Source organism: Vicugna pacos, chromosome 8 (genome assembly GCF_048564905.1).
Source record: "Vicugna pacos chromosome 8, VicPac4, whole genome shotgun sequence".
Lineage (NCBI taxonomy): Eukaryota > Metazoa > Chordata > Mammalia > Artiodactyla > Camelidae > Vicugna > Vicugna pacos.
Window position 1 is genome coordinate 76,126,903 of NC_132994.1, and position 19,309 is coordinate 76,146,211.

At 45.5% G+C, this 19,309-nt stretch overlaps 1 protein-coding gene and 1 non-coding gene across 5 annotated transcripts in view; both read right to left on the reverse strand.

Annotated features, from left to right (window-relative positions):
* The window catches only part of PDE10A (phosphodiesterase 10A), a 327,889-nt gene that overhangs the window by 300,054 nt on the left and 8,526 nt on the right, over positions 1-19,309 (reverse strand). Inside the window, exon 2 of one of the 4 annotated variants that reach the window (XM_072966174.1) lies at positions 1,003-1,128. The exons of 2 other annotated variants lie outside the window; for them this stretch is intronic. The gene's annotated coding sequence lies outside the window, so the exon portion shown is untranslated. Of the gene's footprint in view, positions 1-21; positions 623-1,002; positions 1,129-19,309 lie in introns of those variants that run through there. One more of the 4 variants, XM_072966175.1, reaches the window with a different exon arrangement.
* Positions 6,176-6,282, reverse strand: LOC116281686 (U6 spliceosomal RNA). The gene has a single exon (XR_004191144.1). It is a non-coding gene; the product is annotated as a U6 spliceosomal RNA (small nuclear RNA).

The window sequence follows — 19,309 nt, forward strand, 5'->3', positions numbered from 1 at the left end:
CTGCGACGGTCGGAAACCTACATCGGCTAGAGCATCCTGCTCCTGGTCTTGTCTGGTGGACTCTGAGAGGGAGCAATTTGGAGGTGGCTTTCAGAGTTAAACATGAGTTGGCAGATTTTCTGAAGGGGATTTCAGGTCAATCTGGCACCTCCCACAGGACCTGCAATGTCGGAAATGCGAGTATGTGAACATGTGTCCTGGTGGGTCAGGAGGTGAGATGAGAGCGAGAGTTCACGTGCAGACTGAAGGGCTGGACCAACGTGCGTGTTTAATACAACACTGACCAGTGTAGCTGTAAATATCTTAACAACAACCCAGGAATTGTGCTGGTTCCCTCATCTGACCTAGGTCTCAAATGCATTTGTGTGACACAGTGATGTCTGTAATTTGCTTTAACATTCTCTATCCTAAACAATGTGATGTGGGAATTATTAATCAGTTTTAGTCTACAGCTTAGGGGTAAGTAGTTAGCATTTGAGCCCACTGATCAATGACACACTTCAGAAGTGTTCAGTATGTGCAAGAAACATCAAAATCTACTCTGCAATTCTTCAACTGTCTTTGTGGCTGATCACACCGGAGAGTTTATAATGAGAATAATGCGTATAGATATGGTGTTTCTGTTGTGAAACAAGTGGAGTTCAAAAAGGATGGACTGGCTAGAAAACTGGGGGCTCTGCATGGCGACATGAAGAAGGTAAAAGACTCTAGCGATCCTCTCCAGTCCTGGGAGCAGCACGTGGAGGGACCTAACATCCGGCGGGACTCCCAGGTCAGCCGAATGCTGCTGCCAGAGCAGTGCTGACCTTCCTGGAGGGACCGTCTCCTGAGAGGCACTGGCAGAATGCCAACAACAATGCTGAGCAGAAGCAAGGTGCTCCCTCGAGTCTCCAGTCACAAGCACACGATTTGTCTTTGTGTGTCTTTTGTGCCCACTCTCTGACCAAAACGTCTCTGCTGCCAGATCTGGTCTGAGACCGACTTCACCTACAAGGTACTTACAAGATGCCTTGTACCTTTCACCCAGCTCGAACTACTGGGGCCTGCAGGCGTCTTCCGTTAAGAACCGCTGGTTGCTAAAAATACCAGAGTGGCTTCGGTCAGTTTGCAACTTCAGCTCTTTTGCCACTGAAAATAATTTGTTACAGTAAACATGATTCTAAATAATAAAAGTTTTACCTTTTCTTGAAAATATCTTAGACTGAGTAGATTCCTCTCTTATCTGCAGTCTGAAAAGCTTTCTCGAGAGAGGGAGGGACGGGGCAGAGTCCCAATCACCCAGCGGAAGCCGCCCATGGCCCTGGGTATTTCCAGGGGAGGGGGCTGTGCCAGTGAGCACCGTCACGGTTGACAAGGCTTGAGACCACTTTTCTAGATCCACATCCACAGGGGCCAGTGAAGGAGCAACTCAAGAGTGCCCTTTGTGCCCAGATTCTGGGAACCATGGCTTCCTAGCAGATCTTCTGCCCGCAAAGCACCGAGATGTGAATTCACACCAGCAGTGCTGATCTGTCAGCTGCGGGGGAATGGCTGGGGGCATCTTCCCAGTTACTGACGACGCATCGAGAGCACACTTGTTCTCACTGGGAGAAACGGCAGTGTGCTGAGGTTTTAGATATAAGTGGGGTTTAATTCAGAAGTGTGTCAGTGGGGTGGGGGGGCTCAACCCACCCTCCCTTCCCAGGGCCATGGAAGTTTGTGCTCACTAAGGAGGGTTCTTGGGCTAGGGACCACTGAACACCACTGGCAGAAGAGCTGGGTGCTGTGAGTCCGGGCGAAGGCAAGGACTGAGGAGAGGAACAGAGGGTGGCTGAAGACAAAGATCATCAGAGCAGACAAGACCAGAACTATGACAAACATCAGTCCTTTTAAATGTTTAATCCAGTCCTCTCCACGCCATTAATAGGGTGGGGGGGTGGGGGTGGGGACTAGGACTTCTGGGTACATTTGTGTGGATGTAACTATAAAGGTTTTGTGGGTTTCTTTGTTGCTATTCGTACCTTTTGTGTATCAATAACTAACAAGAAAGCCAAGGTCACGGATGACTTTTGATACGTAATAAACATTTTGGATTAAAATGTCCCATAACATTATGAATTATTAAGACAGCTTAATGAAGGTATAACTGACACGTAAACTGCCCATATTTAAACACAGCACTTGGATAAATTGTGCTGTGTGTGCCCACCCATGAAATCATCAGCATAACATTTTGAGTAATTATAGAGTTGTGTGGAAGCAAAAGCACACATGCTGGAAGCGGGCGACTTGCACCCTAGCCGCCGGTACTACCCGGGCGGAGCTGAAGCAGCCACATCACGTGCTTCACGTCAAAGCCAGGCTGTGGACGCGACAGGGGGCCGCCCCCCACCTGCCGAGAGCCGGCCAGGTGGGAGGGCCAGGAATCACCGCGCAGGGAAGGCAGGGCGGGGCATCTCGGGCTTGTCTTTCCTGAGCCGTCCAGCCCCTGGCCCTATGTGCCAATCACACACATTTCTTTAAGACTTCAGGACATTCTAATGACACTTGTGTCTAAAAGACCAGAGCCAGAGCTTCCTTCTAAAACAAGAAAATGCATAGTGGTTGAAATTCAGCCACAAAGACTGCAGCTGAAGGACGTTAAAGGGCAGTAGGAAGTGGAGCTCCCCTAAAATGCCGGGGCAGGTGGGCAGGTGATACCTTCCTTCGCAGACAGGACTCTCCCAGCACGGAACTGGAGAGTGTCCAGGACTGGGTCTCAGGCACAAACGAGCCAATTTTCAGATGCAGGGAAACAGGAAATGAATCACAAGGGGGACCTCTGGGACCCCTGAGAGAAATCCATAAATTCACTCAACAACGAAACAGGAGTCCAGTGTGACTAGCTGGATTCAGCCCAGGATGCAGGGCTGGAGGGAGCTACTGTTCTGCAAACAAAGTGATGTCACAACCGTCTGTGTGAATCCCGAGGGGAGGGGCGCTCTGGGGCCTCAGCATCTCCGTGGTCCCGCAAGCAGGCCGGCAGAGTCCCCGTGCCCTTGTCCTCCTTCCCTCAGAGCTCTGATGAGCAGAGCTGTGTGAACCAGGAGCCCTGGGGCGGGACCAGCAGGATGCCCTGCCCTTGGCAGGAGCCCAGGTCCACCAGAAGCTGGGGCAGCGGAGGGGCTCCGTGCGCCCGAGGATGGCAGCCCTGAGGACAGTGGAGAGAGAACGAGGTAGAGCAAAATGCCACTTCAGCAAGTGCAGGGGGCTGGGGACTGGTGGCTTGTGTGCGTTCACGTTCCATAACCAGTACCGTGCTCTCACTCCCACTCAAAACTGGTGAGACTTAGGGACTCACAGATGACAAAGGTTTCTGAGACAAGTGACCAGGATTTAAAGATTTTCAATCATAAGATGAAAATCATGAATCCTAGACCACATGCTGCACACATGAAAACCAGCCAGCAGAAGCTGCATGTATGTCGATAAACATCATCTAAATCTGAGCCAGTCCTGAATTTAGACCCTCCCCCACCGCCCTACCACATCTACCATTCGGCAGATTCCAGGAGGGCTGTGCTTTGGGCCTCAGGGAAGACCACAGCTTCCTGAAGGGAAGGGGACCCGTAGGGAAGTAACAGACCCCGAGGGAATGAAGGCGAGAAGGCAGGGGAGGGGTCAAAAGAGGGGGGACACACACACAAGCATGCACACAGTGCACCCCCCCACACACATACTAAATCTCTCCCAGAGTCGAGGGGCTGGAGGAGTGGAAGGCCACCAGTGCACCGAGGCCCAGGAAAGAAGACAGTGCGCAGCTGCCTGACAGAAGGCAGGCGAGACCGGCGAGCTCTGACCGGTGGGGAGATTCCTCCTCTGGGAGCTGTGCTCCGCCGCAGTTGGAAAAGCATGGGGCTCAGGCCCAATTTCCCAGCATCTGTGTCCCCCGCTGCGGACCCACTCAAGTACTGCTGCGAACTGCTTTCTCCCCAGCGGGGCAGCCAGTTTCCCTTTCTTCTACACCCCGTTCCTGGGAGTCAATGTAACATGAAATGCAGGCTTGTTGACCAGGGAGGGCCTCCCGCCTGGAGCCTAGACCACAGAGTAACATCACACGCGGAGGAGAGGCAGTGCGGAAGGCGGAGTTCTAACAGAAAGACCTCCAGGACGTTCTCTGGCCCAGCCCGAAGCCCAGCCACGGTGCCAGCCCTCCGTCCTGCACTTACCAGGGGTCAGGGAGTCCTAACAGCTGGGCACTGAGGCCTGAGTTGTAAGTTTCCACAACTGTAAAATTCACAAATTATTTATAATTGATTTGGTTTGTGAAATTCATAGTGTGGTTGCTTTACAACAGCTCCCTCCTTTTATGTTGTGAGTGCTCTCAGGCACTCTGCGGGAGAGCGGGTGCTTCAGAGTGGGGCTCGAGCCCCCGGAGCCTAACCCTTTATGAGGAAGCAGGGCTGCCAGTTGCTGTAAGCAGCTTTAGAGGATCAGGCCTGAGAAAAAGACACTGGATTTGGAGATGTTAGTGATCTGTGAGGACCGTTTCAGCAGCGCACGGGGTGGGCACTGGGGGTGAGGAGCCATTTTGAGAAGAGGGACATGTGAGAAGAGGTGGCGAGCAGAAGGGCCAGGACAGTGGCTGCATGGAGACGGCGCCGGAGGAGGAGAGCTCCCTCAGGCTCAGAGAGCCTGGAGCCGAACTGTAATAAAAGAAGAAGAAGCTGATGGTGATGGGGACTCAAGTTCATGGACAAGACAACCAGAGCTCAGGGCGCAGCCACTGTGGGACAGGATCGGATGAAGGAGTGCGCGTTTGCCTCAGGGAAGGAGAAGAGACAGTTCCCTTCCTCTGTATTTAGGAAAAGGAGGAGATGGGTGAAGACAGAGGATTCTGTCATGAAGACAAGAGAGAGGAGGCCCCCAAGATAGTTTTGAACGTTTGAGTGAAGTATCTGTGAACACAAATCTTGTCTTTTGGATGACTATCCCTGATTTAAAATTTTTTTTAAATCGTGTCAAATATACATTAACAAAAATTTACTATTTTAACCACTTTACAGAGTTTGGTTCTGTGGTATTAAGTACAGTCGCGCTGTGGTGCAGACATCGCCACCATCCATCTCCAAAACTCTTTTCATTCTCCCAAACTGAAGCTCTGAGCCCCTGAAAAACCACTTTGCCATTCTTCCCTCCCCAGGCCCTGGAAACCACCGTCCTACTCCCTGTCTCTGTGAATCTGACTGCTCTAGGAACTTTATGTAAGTAGAATCATACAGTATTTGTCTTTTTGCAACTTGCTTATTCACTTCACATAATGCCCAAGTCTCATCCATGTTGTAGTATGTGTCAGAATTCCTTTCCTCTTTCAGGCTGCATAATAGTCCACCATTCCACCATAAGGACGTAACAAATTTGTTTATCCACGCATTCCTGGATGGACACTTTGGTTGATTCCACCTTTTGGCAATTGTGAATAATGCTGCTGTGAAAGTGGGTGTACAACTATCTCTTTGAACTCTTAACTTCATGTCTTTTGGGTGTATTTCCAGAAGTGGCTTTGCTAGATCATATGATAGTCCGACATTTAATTTTTTGAGGACTTACCATACCATTTTCCACAGATGCTGCATCATTTTTACATTCCCATCAACAATGCACAGGAGCCCAATATTTCCACACCCTTACCAGCACTTGTTCCTTTCTTTTCCTTTTCTTTTTTATAATAACCATCTTAATGGGTATGAAGTGGTATCTCATTGTTGTTTTGATTTATAGTTCCCTAACGCTTAGTGATAAGCATCCTTTCACGTGCTCATTGAATATTTGTATGTCTTCTTTCGAGAAATGTCTATTCAGCTCTTCTGCCCATTTTTAAGATCAGGCTGTTTTTTGTTGTTTTTGTTGAGTGGTAGGAGTGGATACAGCCTGGGTATCAGCCCATTATCAGATATACGATTTGCAAATATTTTGTCCCATTCTGTGGGTTGCCTTTTCACTCTGTTTTTTGTGCCCAAAATTAAAATTAAAAGCTTTAATTTTGATGAAGTCCAACTTATCCCTTTTTTGTTACTGTTGTCTGTGCCGTTGGTGTCATATCCAGGAAATCATTGCAAATTCAATGTCATAAAGATTTTCCTCTTCATTTTCTCATAAGAGTTTTATAGTTTTAAGCTCATATGTTTAGGTCTTTGCTCAATTTTGAAATAATGTTTTAAAAATGTGAAACCACACAAATTTCCTTGTCCTCCTCTCACAGGGGCCATGCTAATCTTCGGTGTGTAGTCCCAATTTTAGTCCATGTCCTGCCAAACCAAGCACTGGAACAAAACCCTTGAAAGAAATGCATTAGCATAAATATATGAAAATAAAACTGTTCATGATACGCTAGTAATAAGTGCTCTCACTTTGTCACTTGGGGATTCAGTGTTTTTATCCAGTGTCCACCAGATGTTTTAACTGTCCCTATTTAAGCCCATCTCTGCCTCCTGCGCTCCCAGCGAAGCTTTTCCTTAGGGTTCTGACCTTGACTCTCACATATTTTATAGTTATTCTCCATGACTGACTATCTTTCCTACTCGCAATACCAAACCACCAGGGACACAGAAAGATTTCCAGGTCCCCTTGTCAATTTTTCATTACTTACAGATGTCAGCTTTGATAAGGACATATTTCAAAGAATTTAGAGACTGATTTAAACAAGGGAGGTTGGTTTGAAAGATGGTACATTCAGAGTCTAGACCCACAGGCACTTTCTGAGAAGAAGCAAAGGATTTAGTCTTGCAAGAAACAAAACCAGAGAGACTCTGGACTCACCCACACTGTCTGGATAGAGGATTCAGAAGACTGCATAGATGAGGGCAGAGGTGAAGCTCTAGACCAACAGGAACACAATGAGAATCAGCACTTCAGGCTGCAAGGTGCCCCAAACACCTCCTCCCATCTGGCTGCTCTAGCGTGTGCTTCTAGGCACGCACTCCTGCCCTATCCCTGCCCTATTCCTGCCCTAACAAGAGATGGGAAAGCTCTTCCCTGAGAAGCTGAACTGCATGAAAGAACAGACTTACAGGCACTGCCTTCTGCAGGGGTCTCCCCATGCAGTCACTGTACAGCAAGCTCTCCAGGCCACAATCCCTGACTTCACTCCACTTCACTGGAGCTTCCAATTTGCTTTTAGTGCCTCATTCTTAAATAGGAAAGGATGACGAAGGATAATACAATAGTCAAGGAAAGCTTCCAACATGGAAGACTGAGGCCAAAATAATAAACAGCAAGAACAACTTTGGAAAGAGATCACACAGGGAGGAAAAACGTTCTTACCACTATAATATTCTCAGAGATGGAAGAAAATTTATTACAATCATGGTAAAAGGAATGCTGTAAGAGGAACAACTGGAGAATAGTAGAGTTTTGGGAAATTAAAAACAGAATATTAAGAACTGTAAAACTCAGAGAATTTCAGGGATAAAACGGAAGAACTCGCCCAGAAAGTAGAGCAAAAATACAAAAACAGCAAAAAAGAAGAGAAAAGATAAAAAAATATAAGGATTAATTCAACACAGAAAACCACAACAATAGAGAAGAAATTATCAAAGAAATAATACCGGAAAACAACCCAGGTCTGAAGCATATGTCCATATACTATGTGGCATATCATACGCCTGAGACAATACATTTAAAGAGACCAAGACACATAATTGTGAAATCTACTATCAGTGGAGATCCAGAGCACAGCCCAAGATTGCCCAAAGAAGGAAAGAGATCACAAAGGAAAGGGAAGGAGAATGGTGTTCTCCTGCTCAAGAACATTACTGGACACTAGAAGAGAGCGGAGCAAAGTGTCCAGAACTCAGATGAAAAAGGATTTTCAACCTGGAATTCTGTATCCGTTGAAAATATGAGAGAGAGAAGAATAAAGATATCTTTAGACACATACAGTCTCAAAGTATTTACTTCTCAGCTACCCTCTGTCAGCAAGTTACCAGATGATGGGCCCTGACAGAGTGAGGGAGCAAACCAAGGAAAAAAGCAGCATGAGACAGTGGGTGCTTCAAAGGGATGTCCCAGGTTGATGATGTTAGGGGCTCCAGGGACAACAGATGTGCAACAGATGTAGCCCTTCAGGTGGAGCAGAGCTGAAGGTGGTGGGAAGTGTGCCAAGGGAAAAGACCATGGAGCTGACAGAGTGCTCTAAATGTGTTTGGAATAAATCTGGAAACTGAATGGTTAGCTGTGACAAATCTGTTAGAGCATTTAGGAAAAAAAAAAAAAGCACACAAAAAAACAAGGCTACTATTAATTGAAGGGAAAATAAAAGTTATGCAAGAGAAAAAATGGAATCCAGGCACCTATTTGGCTCAGGCATGAGGAATATTTACATGGATCAAAAACCGCAAATGCTGTCACTGAAAGTGAGAAACAGAACGGCTGAGTTGGCACAGAATGGTTTTAAGTGTATTGGTTTTTCACCCTCATGATGGTGGGGCTGACAGAGCAGCAGCTCACTGCCAGCATCCAGCATCACGAGAGAGGAGAGTGTCACTAGCCTGGAAAAGATCAAAATTAAAAATCTGGAGTACTGACTGTACTGAAGGCACATTGCTTCCGCAGGATTGTAAAGATGAAAAATTGTAAGTCGAACCATCATAGACCAGGGACCGTCTGTAGTCTTAGAAATTAAGAACATTGTTTTCAGCGAGTGTGAAGCTACAGAGATCCTGGCCGGATGAGGACGTCAGATCTAACTGTCCTCCCAGCCCTTCGACCCTCCTCAATAAAATGGCTTGACCCCCCACCTCAAAAAAGAACATCGTACAGAACAGAAATATATTAGACATTTTTAAATGTAGAGGATTAAAAAGAGTTAAATGGAGAGAGATATTGAATCATTATAAAGGAACTTCCAATTCAAACCGAGTTATTCAAAAACTAAAATGTGTTGCCTTGAACTGTTGGGATTAAAACTGGGCCCCCACTGGGTGGGACGGGGTGGGGGTGGGGAAGGCAGAGTTATAATGGCTTTTTTGCTCTGGCTGAGACCAGCCTCTAGTGTGAAGGGCTTATGCTTTAATGCATTTCCTCACTCCCCGTGACCCTTGAGCTAGGAGAGGTTCAAAAAATATTTGATGTAAGTGTTTGGTAAAAAGTGAGTTCATCCCCAATCCAATTCGTTCTTCTTAACTTGAAAACACTGTATTGTTTTCTATTTGCTTTAAGGTAAGTGAAACTCTGGAGTAAGAATTAAGACCCAAGAGAATTTTCTAGGAAGGGTGGTGAATTTGAACTCCTCAACTGCTCCGAGAGGCTTTTTTTTTATCATTCTTTTTCCCTGTCCATACTCTCAGTGCCACTTATGGACTCTGACATCATAAGTGGTTCCAGACTCCATCAGTGGTCCACAGTGAATTAAAAAGCAATAGAATCCAGATGCTACTTCTGGTAAACAGTTCCTTCGTAGGAAAAGTAAACAGAACAAGAAGGTATTTACTGACGTCCCCTACCACATTCATTCACATGGGAGAGGTCTTTTCGCCTTTGCACCCAGTAAGCACGTAAGTCCCATTTGTAGATTCACTGGTCCACAAATATCACCCATCTTACACATTTTTGTGCTCCTTCTTTTAATTAATTCGTTGACTGTAATGTTTTAAATAATATCAAGTGAGTGTAGTCTATACAAGGATACTGATAAATTAAAAGGCCCAGTGAATATTATTGCTTCCCATTTTCAACCAGTAAATGTTGCCATTGATAAATAGACAGCCAACAGTCCGCCAAGAATGCTCAACATATGTAATATAATACAATATGCCTGCTCACAGGAGGAGAAAAACTAGGAAATAATTTATAATAAAAATAAAAATAAAAATAAAATTCCTCCAATAAAATTCCTAAAGCTGCTGAAAATGCCCTGAGGACCAGCGCTTACATCCAGCTGCAAACCGCTGGTGCTGAGTAGAGAGCCAGGGCAGCACACGCTTCTAAACCTAGGGACGCCAAGGTGACTCCTCATGCGGGTACTAAACCACAGATTCTTCTTTCATCAAATGTATCTTCTACCAGCTTTTGAGTGGTACAGAATTACTTACATGATCATGTCAGATAACTCTACCTTTACTCTCATCTTGAGATCAGATGAATTTTATGGAAATCGATTTCCAAGCCACGTCCAGTGCTGTGACGTAAAGCAAATATGACAGGTTTCCGGCCGCATTTACTAGTGTCTGTGAAAAACAGAAGGTGGCTCCCTTTAACCTAATCCTGCTCCACTGGTTTACAACTGTGACACCAGAGTTAGAGGACTCACTTTGACTCATATTCACGCCAGAACACCACCAGGTCAGGTGAGACATCTGTGAAATGCGGTCTGCACAGAGCGCAGGGTCTTCACGTCTGCTGAGTGTGCTGCCATCAGAGTTAACATCATGTCACGCCTCTGCAGGTAAAACACCATGGCCACTGATATTATGGATCCTTTGATAACATTTGCTCCAAAATAAGTTTATCTATATTTTGCACCCAAAAGCTTCATTTGAACAGCATTTTTGCTTGAATTCAACATAATAATAATTCCTCTCAATTCAGTATAAACAAAATGTGAACACAGCTCTGGGCATTCTCTGCTTCAGAGAATAAGGTGAATGATTGGTCTTCGCCCTCCCGTCTCTGGTTACAGACAGTCCGGCTGAGACATGAGATAAATCCACCACTACAACTTCACGGTAAGCGTGGCCAGAGCCGCAGTCACACGGGCTGTGGAAGTCAGGCGAGGCAAGCGTCCTCAGCAGGCGAGGCCGCGGAACTCTGAGCTGGATGACAATTAGCGTTTGGCGATTCACTCTAGACAATCCCCCGACCTCTTCCTCTCCTCCTTTGCCTGCTTCCCCGGCGCCTGCTCTCTGCTTTGCTTTCTCAGGGGATGGGGGGGAAATGCTTGCTAGCTAGGGTACAAAGATCTCAAGTCCTTTATAACATGACATATCCTGCAACAACAGTGAGGTTTCATTGTCCTCTTTCACATCAAATTCCACCTGCTTAACCTCGGCAGAGGGACTCACTCTCCAGGGCACAGGCAGGGAGCTGTGAGGCTGGAAACCCAAGTCACGTTTTTCATGCTCCCAAGCCCCTAGTGGGCTGTGTGGATTCTGAGTCTCCTAGTGATCAAAACAGAGCATATTTTGCTGTAGCTGTTAACAATTCTATACTTTAAACTCTACATTTTAGAGACAGCCGGGAAGTGAATAACCCCTAGCCTTTTTCAAAGAAGTGAGGTAGGACCTGAATTTCAACTATCTTATTTTGAGCTCTGTTTACAACTCAGATGCTGTTTCTGATTAGCTGCCTCAAATTGATTACATAAACATCTGTAAGCCAATTCTGACGGTGTATGAACAAACAAGGAATACAGTAAGGGTTTGATTATTTTTTTACTTCCCCTCGGAAGTCAGTCTGTGAATTTTATTCAGATAATAAAGTTCTTCAGAGAGATGCTAAAAAAAAAAAGAATTTTGTTTCACTGAGAAATGCATGCCATGAATTATGAAAGCTATTCCAGAATCAGAAGTATTCAGGTTTCAGTGTACGCTACAGGCCTAATGTTTGTAGCATGTAGTTCCTCAAAATTAAGATAAAAGGGCTGAAGGTATGCCAGTAAGCCACTACCTATAAAATGACCTTAACTTGTGTACACACACAGGGCCACACTAGGACGATTTAATGCTGGCAGACTCTGCCATACACTAATCACGCAGAATTGGAGACTTTAAGCAGACAGAATCATGATGGTAAGATTGGTAAAGACAGCAGAAGTCTCTAAGTCTAATTTCCAGGGGCTCAGATTTTTCATCCATAAAATGAGGTTATAACATCTTTCCTGCTGTCCTCAGAGCCATTTTGAGACCAAGAGTGTCACGGATGTGAAAGGGTGGTGAGAAGAGTTTCACAGACGCAAAATTAAACTACCATTCCTATTATCATCCTGATAGACCAACAGGTGGACAGCCCGACCGCCAGACTGGCTAAAACCAGGCCTGTGCTCCTGTCTTCGCAGGGCTTCTTTCTGACACCCCCGTGAGATCCGTCTAGACATTCAGCCTTTGGATATGCCAAGCGTGATTTCAAAGTTTCCCTTCTCATGCCTACCAGGTCCTTATAATTCCTCTAAGCTACACTTACAAGGGTAATCAGCGGAAGTTTAAGTTTCCACACTCACTGGGAAACGGCTGCAATCAGATGAGGTTTACGTATATCGCCGATATTTTAAGTAGGAGGAACGCGGAGTGAAAATCACAGGGTGCAGCCGAGCAAGTCAGGCAGCTGGAAGTCAGGAGACCGCCGACCATCTTGGAGACATCGGATTCCAGGGTCATCTTTCTCACTAAAGCAGATGCAGGTTCCCTCTTTAGGGACACAGAGGACCGAACCCCGAAGGTTGTTCCTTTAAGATCATCTCCTTGTGGTGAGCAATTTTCTGAATCCATAAGACTCAGGCAGTCAGGTGTGAAGAACTGGTGACAGTGAGCCTTAAAGCTCCTGGCTGCTTCTTGCTTCTCATTCTTCTCAAAGTTGCCATTGCCTCGTACTTACTGGAAAAAGCAGCCATTTTAATTTATCCCTCCCTCATAGTGCTTGACTGAAGGCCTCCTGGCCACCACCTTGTTGCCTCCACGCTCTTCCTCTGCTGCTTCCCATAAAGATGCACGTATTCTGCCATGACTGACCATCAACATGTCTGATTTGTCACCTCCAGCTCCACGCTGTTGTCTGCAAATGATGCGTCTTCTGCAAAACTGAATGTGGCAGTTTCTTTATCCGTCAGATGAAGGAGCTTACTCTGAGCTCAACGACTTTGAAGGATCCTGTCCACTTGGTACAAGCCACGGAAGCTGAGTTAAATCTGCACAGGCCATCTCCTTCAGAGGCTCACACTTGCTGCTAAGAGAATATAGTCTTAGAAATAACAGCCCTACTTCTACTTCATTTAATACAGAAAGTATATAATACATTGTGTTACTGTATACATGCAAAGTGGAGGAAGGAAGAACCAAGGAGTCACAGTTTATAGAATAAACTTTCAGGGTTTCAAAGAGCAAAGGCAACACATCCATCAGAAAGCCCACGTCTTGCAAAGTCCCAGCTCTGGGAAGAAACGAGGGCGGTAGACTACATGGAACCCCAGCCGTCCCCTAGTCTCTGTAGCAATCAAACATACAGATTGGGAAATACTTTACAGAATTCGAAAATACTTTACAGAATTGGAAAATATTATAATGTGGGGGAAAATATACTGAGGAAACATCAATTTCTTCCCCCCTGGAGAAAAGAATTATCCTCAATAGTTAGATCAAAATCTTCAAAGTTTTACCTTAGTGATAACCATAGCTGGTCTTGTAAGTAAGCAAAATAAATGACTACTCAGATGATATAATTCAAGCAATGTCAGCAAAAACCCAAAGGGATGAACACGGGGCTGAGCATAAGGAGAAAGAGGGAGGGAGGAGGGCTGCAGATGCTCGGAGGTTCCAAGTTAGAGTCATGTTGGGCCAGTCATCCTTGCTGTGAGCGCGGGGATGGGGTGTCAGGTGGCCGGGTCCCACACAACCGTGAGAACCAGCTTCCTTGAGGAAACTCGTCCCTCCCGATATCAGGACAAAGGGTTACAGAGGACATCCCTTGCCGAGCCGAACACGCAGTACAGTACTTTAAAGAACAACTGCCTAGTGAAGGAGAACAGCTGAGATTTCCCTTTGGGAAAAGTTGTCCACTTCATGACCAACCTGGAGATTACAGAGAAGCCCAAATGAGTTCCAAACCAGCAAAGCAGAAAGCAGCCCCAAGGGCAGATGGGCACGTCTAGCAAGGAGGAAATGTGAACGTGCCATCGGGTCACTGGACAGTGCAAAGGGAACTTCTGGCTCTTCTGCGGGCACCGGAGGGGAGAGCGCGCGGAGGCTCTTCTTCCATCCCCCTGCCTCCGGGCCAGAGTCCCCGGACAGGGAACCTCTTTCCAGCTGCGGTGACTACACACTGGGCCCCATCACTACACACTGGACGAGCTGAGGGCTGACTTCAGACAGAAGCACTGACCTCACGGGCTCAGTGACTAATAGAGAGAGAGGAGTTCTTGAGAACTGGCACTATTCTCCTCCTCAGAATCACATGATAATGTTGCAGCCAAATTTTACTTAACTGTGTCATGATCCTTCCTTGGGAGCTTACATCGAGGTCAGCATACAGAGCCTGTCAGGGAAACCAAACCACCATCAGGGAATCGTGTGGATCTCATGCCTGCTGAGGACAGGGGCCCTCTCCAGGAGCCCAGGGACTTTTTTAAAAAGGTAGTTCTAGATGCCTACTCCTCTTCCTACCTCTCCCTGAAAAGAGTTCAGGGTCCAGGAAGGAATCACTACCAGAAAACCGGCCCCACATTGACAGATGGCCCTGGGAGTGTCTCATGAACGGGCCAGCTCACTGGTTGTTTTCCTAAGGCTGAAGCCACGGTGTTACACTCAAGAATTCAAAATGTGTATGAAGATTTGGAGAGACAGATAGGGGGAAGAGGGCCAGGAGATAAAAAATTATAAAGGAAATGAATAAATCATTTGCTTTCTTGTCCAATCACTCGATTCACTCAAGGAAAAAATCTTAGTCTGTTTATTTACTTAATGAAACATAACCTGAATAATCCACGTTTCCAAAGAAAGATGAAGACATTTTATTTTGTCCAGCTGCTTTTCATCTTATGCTGTTTCAGACCAAAATTCAAAGCTGCTTTTTACCTTTGCAAAAATGAGAGAGGGGAAGGAAAAAGCAAAAGGGATTTTAAAATTTTGTCTCAGACAACTAGGCCTTAGCGTTTAGCAGAAAACCAGGCAAAAATCCAACAGTTCAAGGAATGCCCACCCACCCGCAACGCGCACCCACGCTCCTCGGGGCATGTAGCAGTGATGGCGCAGGGCAGTTAGCGGAAACCCTGCCGGTGCATGATTTCTTGTGCTGCCCTGCCCTGAAGTAAAAATTACTCCCTGGCAGAGCCTCTGCAAGCCTGTCGGAGCAGCTGGCATTCCCCCACAGCCCTTTGCATCAGTGTCCATCGTCACTTTCATTTTATTCCGCTACTCTTCTGAGCACCTTTGGAGCAGCCCCTGAAGCACAACAAGAACCCTGGGATCCCCGCCACTGCTGGGAGAGGAGGGCACGAACCCGAGTCAGCTCCCAGCGGGGCCCACCCCTCCCTTCAGCAGGCACACGTGGGTGTGTGGCACTGGCCCAGTGCAAAGATTAGCTTTCTGGCTTCCACTTGGAACTTGCCAGAAACAATACACATTTTGAGAAATGTGATGGTTTGAAGACAAAGAATCCATCTGCAATTCCAACACGCAGTTTTCAAAACACAACTGCCCCTCAAGATGATAACATGGCCATGAGAGCCCTGGAAGAGCCGAATGGCAAAAATGAGGGCTGCTGCCGTGTGACGGGTGCAGGCAAAATGCGTTTTTATGCCATCCAAAGCGTAGGCAGGATACATAAAAAGTGTGAAGTGCCTGGAAGAAGAACAGAGAATGGTGGCCTCGGCCCGGAGAGACGATGTACCACATCCAGAGGCACCGATATCCCCGAGTGAAACTAAGCCACCTCCTGGGCCAGGCAGAGCAGGCCCACAGGGCATGAGCTGATCTCTGAGTCCTTCATTTCGAGACGCTGCTTTCTTTTTTGGCTGTTATATTATGTAAGTTATAAACACGTATCATAAAAGGAAGAACTGTCATTTGGAATGAAGGTAATTAAAGACAGAGTAGGAAAAATGGATATATTTAAAGCTTTCCAGGTGGAAATTTAATTTCAATGGAATTGGATACCAACCTTCTTCAGATGGAAAACACCCAAAATGTAACCGATTTTCTTCATTCTGATTTTATTTTCTAACTTACAGACATGAAGAGATAAAAGAAAATATCAGAATATTTGGATAAATTACTTGAAGTAATCTTTTCAAATATGGAGAGCTGGAAATCTATTTTAAAAAAAAGGATTGTGTTAGGAGACATTAAAAGATAAAGATAATAATAAAATAATAAATAATCACCACCACTCCTACCACTGGGGGGCAGTAACCCAATACTCACCTAACTGGAGTACTCAATGGGTAAGCTTGGGGCCTGCCCACATGCAACCAAAGTTCCTGAGAATCACTGCATTAAAGAATCTTAATAAACCTCTGACTTAAGTATTTTAAAACCGTATGCTCAATGAGGCCTACAATAAAGCTTCCTCCAGAGGTGAGCCTTTTGAAAAAATCATAAAGGGTAGAGCAAATATTAAAAGTGTTCATATCTGTCTCAAATAAGCACACCTGCAGTGCATTATTAGGCAGAAAAAAGCCGTAGGTTATTTTTAAGGACAAACCAGACTAGCTTCAGGTTTCCAGGAAACATCACAAACTGGAGACTGTGGGGCAATTTCTGTTCTTGATGCTAGAAGAATGATATATGCAGCCACGCTGTGTTCTGAAGGCAATTGATAGACCTTCATATATATGTTTATGAATACATATATGAAAGTCTTATTATGTGTATATATTTTCAATAAATATGCCACCTGTATGTTTTTTGAAAAAATTACTAAAAGATGCACTCTGATTAAAAGATGACAAAAAGCCCAAAACCATACAAAATTTAAGACTTCATTAAAAAAAAAAAGGTAGGGAATCCCAAAACCAAGCAAAGATACAGCTGAATGGAAATCACCCCTTTCCCAGCATTTCCACACCCCTCCTCTATTTGTACTGGAGTATTCCACTAATTCTACAAGGCTAACCCACAGCCACACTAAAAAAAAATCCCTCTGTATTCTCAGATCTCCTTGTCAGATAAGTTACTTCCTCTGATCCCAGAGTTTTCTGCATTATCCTAACTATAGCATGCATACAAAAATGTAAGCAAATCATTCAGGACTCAGGTACCCCAGTCAGTGACAGAATACCCCAGAAGCTGCTGGAGTCCCCTCCTTATATCCCTGCACCCCCAGAGGGAACCATCATCCTGTGGGTCCTAGAGACATGATAGAGAACATGACAGGCAAGGTCACTCCCGGGGAGAGATGGACAGTAAAGAAACACAGGAGTCAAGCAGGCAGGATGTGATAATAGCAGTAAGTGCATGGAGGCGAGTCATGTAGAGAAGGGGCTCGCAGTGTCAGGAGAGGGGTCTGGGCCCCCCTTCGCCAAGTAAGTATGAGCAGAGACATGAAGGGGTTGAAGGAGGGTGCCTTGTGAGCATCTAGCGAAGACGGTTCAGGGCAGAAGATCAGGTACAAGGCCCAGAGGCAGGAGTGTGCCTGGCACGTTGGAGGAGCAGCAAAGACTAGCAGGGCTGGAGAACTAGCAGAGAGAAGAGTGACTCTAGGGTTTTGCACTAGTAGCTGGAGGAGTGGAAAAATGAACTGCTACCATCAATAGTATTAATTTTATAGAATGAAAACCTAGTAGTTACTTTCAAATGGTAACAGCAAACCCATAAAATGTGTCCCATGGGATCGGAATTTGAGTGTGTCTCAGTGATAATTCTCTAAGCTACATTCAAGCTTGATCGATCTAGGAAATACTGCAGAGCAGTAAGACGCCCACCCTTTAAGCCAAGACTTCGGTTTGAACCCTAACTTTATCATTATTAATAGTGAAGCAATGGGCGAGTTATTCAACCTTCCTGTGCCTCAGCTTCCTTACCCGCAAGGTGGACACAATGCACCAGGTCACTGTGAGGACTGCATGAATTCAGGCATCAAAACACTTACTCTATGCTTAGTACATAGGAAGTGCTCAAAAAGAGTTCGTGATCATCTTTTCAGTTAAGTCAGATTTGCAGTATTTCACCCGGTATCAAGGGTCAAGGTAAGAAGTAGTTGACAATCAATATACCGCTATATTTTTGGTAAAACTGCTACTGAAGACATGCCCATGGCTTTCAGATTCCTTTATGTGAAACTCACAAAACTAACTTTTCTGGATTTAGTTTTGGCAGGGAAATTAGTGTTCTTCTGTTAGAAAGTCACAGCTGCACCAGCCCTAGTACAGGACGGACCAGAGTGAGACCCTCTCATTCTGAATGAATTCTCATCCTTTTCTCTTTTTTGCTGCAGCTTTCAGGAAAAACGAAGGTGAAGAGTTTATTCAGCTGAAGCAACTAGACCAGGCTTCTGACGCTTACTGCCTTCTCTCTTCTCTTACCCTGTGCTCTCCCCCTTCCTTTGCTATGTAGGTTTTCCATGGTATTAAGCCAACTCCACATGATATCCTGGCAGTCTTTCATATTTTGACAACTCTCTTACAGGAGTCTGGTGGTATATGAGCTTCCAGGCCCTTAGTTACAATGACAGTTCTCTGGGATGCCAGTTGCCTGTCTGGATGACTAACCACCACCTGCTCCAAATTCCAAAGGTTCTCACTGCCAGTGAGGCTGCACTGTTCCAGAAATGGCATGCCCCTCCATGCCCAACACACTGCCAGCCAGCGCTTTCGATGTGCTGGGCTCCTTCCTGCTCCAGCGATCCCAGCAAGCCCTGCTCTCATCCTGCTGAAAACCTCACCAGCCACGCCCCGTGGAGATGCAAGAACGAAGCAGCGCGAGCAAGGAGCTGTCATACTAAGCTCTTCCCTGAGTAATAACACCCAGGATGTAGACTTATTTTCTTGTATATTTAGGTTAGAAACAGCTTCCTTGAGCTGGGAAAAGGGGGAAAGACTCTTTCCTGGTTTCTGGTTGCACTTGTGTGAACTTCTTCATGGTATAATCTGATACTCTGTTTTCAATGTTGTAGCATTAGGCTACCTGGTCCTAATTTTCCATTAAACAGACTCTTCGACTAACCAACTAGCTTCCGCAGTATGCAAAGGTGTTGTCAGGATAAATGGCAACGTCTATAAAGTGCTTGGAATTCTGTGAATAAAAAGCACAGTAGAAGAATAGAGCGTTAGCATGTTATTATGCTCATAAAGTGTGGGTGGAATTGAAAAGAGAAATCGTGTCAAAGATGTAAGGAAACTTAAAAGTCTGAGACTTTAAAAGGTTGGGATTATTAAAACACCCAGCTTTTTGACAGGAAAAAATTACACTGTTCTCCTGTCTCAGAAGATCTAATGCCACTTTCTCATTACTTACTGTACCCTACAATATCTTCTTCCTGCACCAAGCTTCCAGGGAAGTTTAAGAAAGCTCCATATGTGAAAAATTGTTGTACGGATGCACCCATAAAATGACAATCTGATCAGGAAGGAAAAAATGATGCCTTTTTGTCCATTATGGCACCAATGGTCATGATTCTATATAGGATCCAAAATGCAATATCCTACCCA